General features: G+C 37.9%; 1 protein-coding gene across 1 annotated transcript in view; it reads right to left on the bottom strand.

The window, feature by feature from the left end:
* The window catches only part of LOC108677438, a 38,069-nt gene extending 25,977 nt beyond the window's left edge, over positions 1-12,092 (bottom strand). The window contains exon 1 of the mRNA XM_018165657.2: positions 11,933-12,092. The gene's annotated coding sequence lies outside the window, so the exon portion shown is untranslated. The remainder of the gene's footprint in view (positions 1-11,932) is intronic.

The raw sequence follows: 12,092 nt of genomic DNA, 5'->3' as shown, positions 1-12,092 counted from the left end.
GAATGAAGCGAAAGCCGCTTAATCACATGCACTGTACTGCAAGTGCATGACGAACAAAACGGAATCCGCTCGCTCTGCAATGCAGACGAATATCATCAGACACATGCCAGCAAATCTATAATCAATGACGCTTCTGTAACTGATAACAATTCGTAGGTGAATGAATACGTTAGCGCACAAGAAGCAAACGGTCAGGTAATATAGCAGTACTGTATATGGACGACAGAACCAATGCCAAGTTCTCCAATGGTGTCCACGTTGAGCATGCAACCCGATAAGCGACACTGAAGAACGTGTCCTGATGCAAAGGCTGATTGTTTGTTTTCACTGACAAACAAAGCAACCTGACGTGGTAATTTTTAGTGATGATACATGTATATATTCTGCTAATGAAAATGGTACTCCGTTTCCGAATAATTCGTGGCAATATTGGTACTGAAGAGAAAATACGTTCTCAAACATCCTTCACCGCTGAAATTTTTTTTTGCATGCGCTAATGTTCATATTTTTCAACCATGTCAATAATTAATTTCAATTTTCTTATTTACAAACTTTCTTTTATTTGCTTTGTCTGCGTCAACTCCGCTACAGGAACGTCTCTCTATATACGTAATTCAGCCTTGAGTTTAACCGCAAAATTCTGCGCCAGGTCTTGGCTGTTGCTGCCTCGTCTTGACTCTGCCGTTGCTAATTCTCTTTAATCTTTCCTCTCATCTTAACCTTGGATTTGCCATAGCTGATACGATTTGACTCCACGATTACGTCATTTGATCTAATGAGTGAACTTTGATCGTCCTTATTCTGCGTTCTTTTCCTAGTCCAACGAAATAGTGGATTTAGAGCCTGACCTTTCGGCCTGGCCCTCAACTTTTTTCTCGCGATCTTGACCTTTAGCATAATTCTTCATCCTATAGACGTTGATTGCAGCCCTGGACTTTGTCTGACTTTTCTAGCTGCGGTATGGAAGCAAGCAGCGCCTCATGAGACTAGAATGTTAAGCAGATATCCAGCTCCTCTCGTGTTCTCTTATCTAGCGAGGAGGTCTTGCCCAAATTGACATCATTGCAACGAGATAAAATGCACTCGAGAGCCCTCCAAATTACAGCTGTCGAGACAATAAACATGTCGGGCGAATGAGCCACGCAAGCGCCAGCAGAGCGCGAGATCCGTCAGCGAGCACCAGATTCTGGAGCTCTAATTCGCAGCTGAGTTGCCGAGTGTTGCAATTTCAACGTAAACATTTGACGTGAATTGCAATGCAAGTCTGTTATACAAGAATTCATCCTAATTCTAACTATTCATCTGGAGTAAGAGTAATTTACCCTGGCTGTCTACTTATTTAACCGAAAATTTAGAATAATTGTTAACGATCTCAATTATAAAGACGTTTTTCATCGCAATTGTTTCATGTCGTTGGAATCCACAAAACGATTATTTCAACTTACTTTAAATTTTTGTGCTGGAAAGTAAACCAAAGCTAATTTGATTCGACAGATTTTCTCAACGCTCAATCCTTGCCATCTTCGCTTAACTTATAAATATACGCCAATTCATTCGCAACCCTCTTCACTCTAAAGAAGCCGCAAAACTTGATTCCTTCCGCCAAGAATTTCAATCGCAATACCTTGATTCTCAGTTTATCTTTCTCTACTATAGAATTCTTCATACTACCGCGATAGTTATTATATTTTAAAATTTGCCATCATCCTGTATTCAGCAGCGGTTTTATTTCGCAACGCCTGTCGAGCAATTCAGAAGCTCCAGCTAAGCGAAAACTTTTTCTTCAAGCAGCTAGATGCATTAAAATAAATTTAGGAAAATGAGCTCAGCACAGCATCACTGCGTTACGGCCCACTTGGGGCGTCGCCTCGGCGTTGCAAAGATTTTATTGTTCCATAAAACTGACACGACGATGCACACGCTGTGCCCTGCTGCTCCCAACCAATCAGGAACCGACACGACGAGGCACACGCGGTGCACTACTACTCTCAACCAATCACGAATCGACACATCGAGGCACACGCTGTGCCCTGCTACTCTCAACCAATCACGAATCGACACATCGAGGCACACGCTGTGCCCTTCTGCTCCTAACCAATCACGAACCGACACGTTGAGGCACACGTGGTGCCCTGCTACTCTCAACCAATCACGAACTTACACGAAGAGGCACACGCGGTGCCCTGCTTCTCCAAACCAATCACGAACTCCCAAGCCCAGATAACCTTAATACAATAAATTGTACTGTCAACGACTGCTCTATATAATTTGTCAAATTTTGATCCCTCATCTTACTGTATTCAATTCATATAATTTAAATTGAAGAATGTAAAATTTTTGTTTCGAATGATGTTTGCATCTGAAAATCAAGTTCTCCTGACATTTTGTCTATGGCTATTAACATAACATTTGTTCTCCTTGTGTAACCAAACAAAGCAGTTGTTTCCTCAATCAAGCAATCTCAAATATTTAGTCAGTGTCGTTCGACGTACAGATGCCATCCTGTTTAAATGTAACAAGCTATCTTTTTCATGTCGTTCAACTTACGCATTGGCTTAGGAACACTTCTCATAATACTCAAGCTACGTAAATCTTTTAGCAGAAACATTTTTTACATTTTTTCTTTACAGTAATTGTTTACAACTACAATAAAAATATTTCGGGTCACTAAGAACTTTCTAAATGTTTTCATTGAAACAAGAAAATAATGAGGCCAGCATGACGTGACGTCTTCATTACAACGAAGAAGATGGAGCGTCTGCCTGCAACGAACAATACAAAAACCACTCAATTTTCGCTTGTTGTCTTCACTCAGGCCCCAAAAATGCCGTAATTGAGCTGGATAGGAGGATTATGTCTCGTTGTGTTTGATCTGAGTTTCTTCATAACGACACACGCGAACTTTGCGCTTTTTCTTTCGATGAGAAAAGATCGATCACTGGCCTTCAGGGCAAAAATATACTGAAGCTTTTTTAGAAATATTAGATTTATGATTTTGTTTCGCATCGTCAAAGACTCGATGTTTATTTTGTTGAGATGACATGCTCTGGGTAATTTAAAATGTGTAAATTGACCAGTCGATAGTAGAAAATTTTCTTTATATCGACGTTCTTCCCTTTGAGGTTTTGGTCTTGGGTTGGGCCTATGGAGAACAAATGAGTGTTGCTGCGCGCACAGAGTTTCTCAATCGAGTTCGTTACTCTCGCAAGCATCACGCCTTGAATACTAAAAGAAGTCAACATAGCAAGCCTATCGGGTGCAGCAATGGCGAGGTCATCAATCTAAACCAACGATAAGAACTTGCCATTTTCTGCGCCCAATACCACGAAATGGAGACAAACTTTAAAAGTGGACCCGCTTCATACCGAATATTCAGCTCAGTTCGCTGTTGCCAGACAGCATTAATTGTGGATTCATGTACCAAACTTATTTCGTTCTTGCAATTGAGAAATTGAAGCTATTTTAACTAATATGACGATTGTATCTCTCCTGATTGGCTCTCCCAGTTTCGTGAGGATCATTATGAAAAACTACCTCTCCGGTAACATATATTCTCACTACATAAATGGTCTCAGGTCCTTGTCTACTATTGAATAATATTGTATACTGAAAAACATCACAATAATTTGCCAAATTATTAATACATGAAGATTAGTTGAAATTCTTTGATTTTGTTTTTATTGCACCAGTTAATTTCCTTTCTGATCACATTTCCTAATTAGTGCAATTTTCTACTTCAAAAACCATGTATATAATAATATACATTTATATTATATTATGCATTATTGTTGATTCAAAAATATATGCAATATGAGTTTGGTAGGGCAAACGGCGTGCTTATTTGCCATGTTTGATTCGGTCATCATCTACTGAACAGGCGGCATGATGAGCAGGGTGGTCAGTATATCATTCACTAACCCCATGCATGGGAGCCTCGTGTAGGTTTTGTTAATATTGTGGATGAATTACCTAAGTTAGTAATTATTATTTTTCTTCCTGATGTTATCATTTTAAGTCTATTATTGGTATCAATAGAATCAGTAAAAATTCTATAATAAAAGTCATCATTTCTGTCAATATAAACATTATGATGTGAGTTATTAGGAGGTAACATGAGCGTCATAAGTACAGTCCTGGGTAACAGGTTATCTGGAGTAGCCAGCACAACTATATTTGAAAACAGCTTTACTACTTTACTCTTCAATTGAGTTCTGAAAGCAATACAAGCTTGATATATAACTACATTATATAGCTTTCTAGCAATGATATTTCAGTGGGACTATACCTTCGTTAAAAAAACAGCGAACGGAACCGGAGTCTGTGAGAGACCATCACGGCCGAGCAACGACCGCTTTCAACGCTGCCAATGGCTACGATTTTCTCAGGATAGCTCGTGCCGAGAATATTCCGAAAATTCTGTTATTTTCAGAATATTTCCAATTTTCTGTTATTCTTATGGCTTTTCGAGTTCAGATGTCAAAGGTGCTGTACCAGAGCGTGTGAATGTACAAGGTCGCGGCACGAATCGGTCTTCACTAATTATTTAGATCATCAGAGTTTGCGTCACTTGTCAAATTATTTCGATGCCTGATAATATTGTAATAATTTGTGATAATTGAAATCTGAACGCATGCTAGTAGAGTACATTACTTTCGATAATCTGAGACAAGTTTCTTTAAATAATGCATTTCATCGATTGACAAATTAGATCTTCCTGTTTTGTAATTTCATTTTGCTCCTCAAACGGAACCCACGTAAAAAGTTTTTTATTATCAGTATTCTCTCAAATGAAAATTCAAATTAATGTAGACGTGGAAATAGCGTTTGTGTACAAATTTTAGGGCTCCATATATGAGTGATGTTTATACCTTTTATTGGTTCTTCGCAAAAATGAGTGTGTAGAGCTCGGTGAAGTGAGACTGTGATCAGCTGACGTGCTTTTTTTTACTGAAGAAACGAACCCATGAAAGAAATGTTAACCATTACTTAATTTATTTTTCTATGAAATCTTAAACTAGACGATCAAACCGATATGAATAAATCAGTTTTGATATTGCGACAATCATTGGAAAGTTCACCACCCGATTAATAGCCGTTATATAATCATGCGGAAAAGCACCAGATAAAATTAAAATAATCTTCCTTACAAAATGTTTATGTCAGATTATTAAAGAGTCGCTTTTGGGGAAATGATTCCATAAAGAATCAGAGTAAAATTCCAGGAACTTTCTGGAAATCCCTTCCCGAAATCTAATTCTTTTGCATGCTCCCGCAATGTGAAATATTCATTACAGTAAAATGGTCACCACCATCAATTTCTTTTATACAATCACTTGCCCCCAACCTGCAGCACAATTGCACGGGATCCTTGACAGAGATCGTGCCGGGAAAACAATTATAAGGTCTTGAAAACAATTATAAGGCCTTGAAAACAATTATAAGGTGATGAAAATAATTAAAAGGCAATGAAAATAATTATAAGGCCTTGAAAACAATTATAAGGTCATGAAAACAATTATAAGGTCATGAAAACATTTATAAGGTGTTGAAACCGATTATTAGGCCTTGAAACCAATTATAAGGTATTGAAAACAATTATAAGGCCTTGAAACCAATTATAAGGTATTGAAAACAATTATAAGTCCTTGAAACCAATTATAAGTCCTTAATTGGAACCAATTATAAGGTCTTGAAACCAATTATAACGCCTTGAAAACAATTATAAGGCCGTGAAACCCCTTTTAAAAAAATACTGCGCGCTTAAAAGAGTTACCAGCCTCGCATTTCATCATCATTAGCCTCTACTGTAACACCAAGCGTCCTCGATAACCCGCAGACGGCAGCACCGCCGCTGCCGGCCTTCACGTCCCATGTAATGAAACTAGCACCAGCGTTGCTCATGGCCGCGCATTGTCCACGATACGTGCCTTTTCCTCTCGCTGTATCTTCTTGATTTAACTCCGTATTAGGCAACTTTTATATTAACTATTTTCTATGCGTAATTCACTTTCGTTCCTTAAATTATATGCTTTGCACTGTAGGCGAGGAGTGTTTTTTGCGAAAACTATATATGGTAATATTCAACTTTAGCCGACAATTATATTTTTCTGTATGGGCGCATTGGGCGCATGATATAATTAGTATCCATAATATTTTTTCTAATATTATCGATATTTTATAATAAAATAATAATGATATTTATCTCATGATTGTTATACATAACATTAAAAAATTATTTTCAAAACACTCAACAAATTGGTAATCCTGGGCAATTTTGTAGGGCCGTTATCCATCACTTTTCACAGTGCCACATAAGTAGCAGAAAGCTTCTTCATCAATATATATAATCATATCAGATTGACAATTTTCTGAGCAATCCGTGACCAATATTAAAATTACGGCTTATAAGCATTCAATATCGCCGCCTTTGAATCTTAATGAAGACAATATCCTAGCATTATACACCCTTCGCTTCACTACGCTCCCTATTGCGGACTGTTCGTTGGCGCGCGCCGCACCAATGGCCGATTAGGGACGATTAGTGCAGCCGGAGGATGTTCGTATAATTCTGCTCATTAATACAAGGTATTAGGGCATGTTTGGCTGTAATTGACCATTAGAGGCTGCTCTGAGCACTCCCTCGAGCCTATTTAGTGTTAAGGCATAAATACATGAGTCTAATAAGATCTGAGAACTTGATCATGGTAAAGCTCTGCTCCGGATCCAAGGATCTGCCTCTGACTGCGAGCCTTGCGCTTCCACAATATGTTGTCACTCCTGGAACAGTTACCTGAAATACCCTTCCAAGGCCACGTTATAAAATAAAAGGAGCGAGCTCGTAACACATTCACCCAATTACTGACGGCTTCGCTAGTTGAATCCACCAAGCACAGACTTGAAATCGGCCGCTACGTGTACTTAAGCGAATTGCGGTCCACGAATACGTTGTCCACGCTGGGACTTGATCAACAGTCGCGGCATTTTCTCCCAGCAAGCTCTAGCAGGTAAGCATCTTTTGACCATTAGATCGAAACGTCGCCATGCGAAAGATATTGTCTGTTGCAGCCTATGTTAATTCTGCCCTTATTTGAGTCTTAAACCATCATTTTAGTTTTAGTTGGAATAAAGTATTCGGCCTCTGAAATGCACCGATATTTTGTGTCCAATTAAATATCCGTTTCTCAGCCCTGAATCCTCTTCATTAATAGTGCAATTGCATTGATACGTTAAATGCACACCTTCAACATTTCGTAAATCCGAAAATCCAAATCACCACACGAATTTGCCTGTTCGCTAATTATATAGGCTGGAATTTTACACTACGCAGCGCCAGAATTTCAAACATGCTTTGTGCAAGTCACGCTGTTTGGCATCCGCCTCTGCTGCAGTGTAGTGAGGTTACGGGGTTTGCAGCAGGTCTGGAATTTCCATGAAGTTACAATTTGTGTTGAAAATTTCAGGGGACCTTGGGCGTTATATTGTGGTGCAGCTCACTCTCAAATAGCGTCATTTACCTTGATTTGCTCATTGCGAGCAGGAAGCTTTACTCTTACGACGAATAATATAACGTTTATATTATGCAGTGACAGTTATGAGCGAGATATTGGCACTATAGGCTCTCTAAAGGGCCTACTCAACGCCTTATCAAACCCTGCAGACACTCCAATGCAGACTGCTACTGTACTCACGGATGATGCTACAGTATTACTGCTACTGCTACATTTGCTGCTGCTGAACTTACGCTGCTTCTCCTAAAACTGCTCTATGCCAGCTATACTGCTGCATTTTTTGCTACTTCTACACTTGCTGATACTGCTGATCTTCCAAATTCTATGATCCACGGTGCTACTACACTTATTATTGCGGTCTCTCTTGCTACTGTCATTACTGCTGCTGCTGCTAATCTTTCACCCGCTCTACTTCCACTAGTTGAAGACGTCCACTTGGATAAGCTGTCTTCCACTACTAGCGCAAGGCTGCAGTACTTCCCCCTGATGCTGAACTTAATAATGCTGATGATCCTCATGGACTGCGGCCAGAGGAGTGGAAAAAACAATGTTTTGCTGCACTTGCCTCTTCTATTGAATAAATTGCTGCTGCTTCTCTGGTTTTTAATTCGATAAAATAATACCTGAATGTATATTTGATAAATATAATGAATCTTATATATGATAAATATAAGATCAATTCTTGAGGAACGCTTGCTTCGCATTACGATCGTTCGTCTCCACTCATAAAAACAACAAGCTTAAATTCGTTGGGCTGTGCTAAGCATTATTTTACGGAGCGCGCTTTACATCAGAAATTTCTATGTCATACAGGACGTAGAAATTTATTAATGGCCAGCCGTTTCACTTCTTGGAAACCCTTTGAAGCTGATACGTGTAAGAGCATATTTTCTACTGTATAAATTTCCATGAAATGTGAAGCATACTTTTATTCTATTGGTCGTCTGAAGTGAACAAGATTTCTAAGACGACCTTATCAGTGAAGTGCTTATGGCTTAATTTAAAGCTTGAAACTGACGGACAAATTGCAGAGCATGAAACGAGTCAGGATGTCAAGTTTTCTTGATGAATAGAAGGGAGCAGGATGACGTGAGCGAGTTTTCCTTTAGAGTTTCTAGCAATTCATGCCTAATTTTCTTCAACATGAGTGTTATGAACAGTTAACTTGTGTAATTTTCTGGATTTGAACCTCATGCCTGGCGCGGGACAAGCAGTAAGCCATCACTTGCTGTAATGGCCGGTGCGTGCGTGATGAATTGCCGTGGCCGGCACTATAACCTAAGAAAATCCACTTGTATAACCTCGCATGTAATCTTAGCGGTGAAATACTAACCGCAAGATTTCCTCGCACGAAAGCCTCATCTTGTGCTATAGGTATGAAATCAGGACTGACATTAAGGTCCGCAGAATTCAAGAATCTAAAGCAGTCTCTGAAGGTTTGAGTTCCCCAGCGAACTCGCAGTGAAGCAAGCGTAATGAGGTAGCGTCTGCTGGTATAGTACGTGAAGTTTAGTGCCGCCTCAGCGTCAATGGCAGGGCGATGATCCCCGTTATATTATTGACATTTCACAATGGCAATTAAATCCCAATTTGCAGCACGACAGAAGCTGTGTATGGATGACTCGTTTACCCAGTTGTGCATACAAATGAAATAGCGTAAATAAATAATTTGTGATTTTTAATTGTACTTTTAAATATTTTTTTACCGTGTAAATGGTGGCATAACGTGACGGCAATGAATAGCATTGTAATATTTTGTAATATTCAACGAATTATGAAAAACAGTTGACTTTAAAATTTCCGCAGATTGAATCATATATAAAATACATATATACATTATTCATATGATTATTAGTCTTCGTGATCTATAAAAATACAAAACCGATTAATTAATGATAAATTTGATCGTTCTAAATTCTTTAAATAAATATGACGAGATTTTGATGAATAATGCACATTGTAATTAGATCATGATAAGCAAAATATCTCATCATAACATGCGTCACGTACGTAGCCTCAAAAGCTCAATTCTCTCGAACTATTTGCCGACTGAACTTTCCACCCGACGTCCCTGGAGTTTATTCTCACATGAAAGGTAAGCGAATTTATTCCCCGCACTCCGCCTAGAGTTTCAGGGACACTTCACCGTGATTTGTACAAGCGGGGTTCACAAATAAAACTCGGGCTTTTGCTTCTGTTTTTGAGGGGGCGATTCTGACGGATGTGTTCAAGAAATTCTATGATAAACTTCGTAAAATATAGATCCTTGATCTCTGTTAGGGGGACTGTATAATATACAAGCCTTGCTGCATCAAAAGCATCTAATGGCTATAATATTGTTGTAAAAATAAAAATTATTTTGCAGGGAAACGGCGAAAATAGGGAACCTTGACGTCTGTTAGGGGGGACTGCATAATATACAAGCTTTACAATAGCATGGCATCATTATATTATAGCTGTAACTATAAAAAATACTGTGTAGTAGATGAATATATTCACTTGTCAGTTATTTTCTGTTCTCATAGATCGTGTCTTTTGATTAATTATTATGATGTGATATTAAATAATAATTATTCCAGGTGGACCAAGCCACTTGCTGAAAACTACCTATCAATTCATTATAATCTAAGAAGGAATAACTGAATACTGACTGCATATAGAATTGTTAAATTAATTGTATTTAAAGTTTATTTGTCTTTAAAAAAATAATTTTATCTTTCCTGCTTGACTATCAAACAACAATTAACATCCTCTGTTTCGAAATATCAAAAATCCCGATTATGAAAATACAGATCACATGTCTAAACTGTCAAGACTAAATCTAAACATGTATGAAAAATTGGAAGGAATTATCGTTCAGTCATTTTTAAGTGTAAACCAAGGCAAAACGAAGCCTTGGAAACCTTGGAAAGTCATGATCGTTAATTTGAGTCTACTGTTAAGGCAAATTTATTTTTTAATTCATTCAGCTAATGCTAGACATGAAGCAGACATAGCCATCGTCGTCATACGTGCGGCAGACGTGAAACAGACATAGCCATCGTCGTCATACGTGCAGCAGACGTGAAACAGACATAGCCATTATACGTACGGCAGACGTGAAACAGGTTTCACCATTGAGGCCATATATGCGAGTAATGTACCTAAAAAGGTAAAACATGTTTTCTTTTAACTTTGATTTTTACATAATAATTTAAAATTAAACATACATTTTTTATCCATTTCCTCCAAGTTTTGCAACGCCTTATTATTCGCCCACGGAGAATCAATTTTCAAGCCCATATCATTTCCTAAAATAGTAATTAGATTGAATACTCACCCCTAACAACCTATATAAGCGTGAGCGCCATGCTTCAAACACACACACACACACTTAATTATATATATATACATAAGATTTTGTATTTTAACTAAATTGAAGTGCAAGTTCAGATATAAATGTATTGACATGTTAGATAAGATGCGTCGAAAACCTTAGATGTGCTCACGATATTCCATGCCCAATACTGTACCCACGACATCTACAGTCAACGTTGCAATTTACGGATAAGACGAGCTTATTCCCATGATACATTATTCGTCTCTTAAATATTACAAACTCGGAAGTTTTGACGTAAAATTTCAATGGTGCGGTCATTTTAAACCAATCTTTTATACTACCGCTAGATTAAAAATTTAAAAATCTCACTTAAGATTCTAAAATTCGTTCAATGTAATTTACAAACGATTAGAAACGAACAGGAAAAAGGGAAAAAAGTAATAAAAAAAGATGATTCATTGTGGCTGGATATAATCTGACCATAACTTCGCATCAGCAGCTATTTTTTTAATTCATTAATTAATGCCGCCTAAAAACGAAAAGAAATTCATTCATTTCAATTCTAAATTAGCAGTGTATTTCACAACTTATCATAATACATGTAATCAACGATCATTTATTATCTAAAATATCTGCTAAATCAGAATACGATCAACGCAATATTTTTATCAGTATACACTGAGAAAAAGAAACGGGTCACAGTGTTCAAGTAGTGACACACATTCTTCCCCATGTACAGCACGAGCAGAGAGTGTGCGTAACACTGCTATGCCCCATTGCCGGGCCACACTTGGTCAGGACGATCCAAACAAGAAGAAATTGTATCACTATTGGGACAAAACGCCATTCTTTTCTCCGAGTGTTCGTTGCAAGATGGGCCCGTGACTGAAGTGAAGTTTAGTCTACCCGAGGTTATTGGAGTCAACACTTAGATTAATAATAATAATAAATATATATTAATCAATTAATAACAATCTTAATAAATTTACTCGGCATTCTTTTACAGATTCAGCACAGCGGCGATATACGTCTACAAATTTTTCCATTGACCTGAACCCAGGAACAATAAACTTAATTGAAATGCTTTAATTTCAGCTTGACTCACCTGCAAAGTTAGGGTTTCAAAAAAGCTCCTGGTCCTGGTGAAAATTAACCTATACGTGTAGGAATATTTGTTTTCGTATCAAATAAACTGCGTGATTTGAGTCATCGTGGATATTTATTTTATTTGTTAAAAGCTTGGCCAGTAATATATATTTCATGCA

The sequence above is a fragment of the Hyalella azteca genome, unplaced genomic scaffold, assembly GCF_000764305.2.
Source record: "Hyalella azteca isolate HAZT.00-mixed unplaced genomic scaffold, Hazt_2.0.2 contig6852, whole genome shotgun sequence".
Taxonomy (NCBI): domain Eukaryota; kingdom Metazoa; phylum Arthropoda; class Malacostraca; order Amphipoda; family Hyalellidae; genus Hyalella; species Hyalella azteca.
The sequence above is the reverse complement of the archived record's forward strand: the minus strand, read 5'-3'. Positions and strand labels throughout refer to the sequence as shown.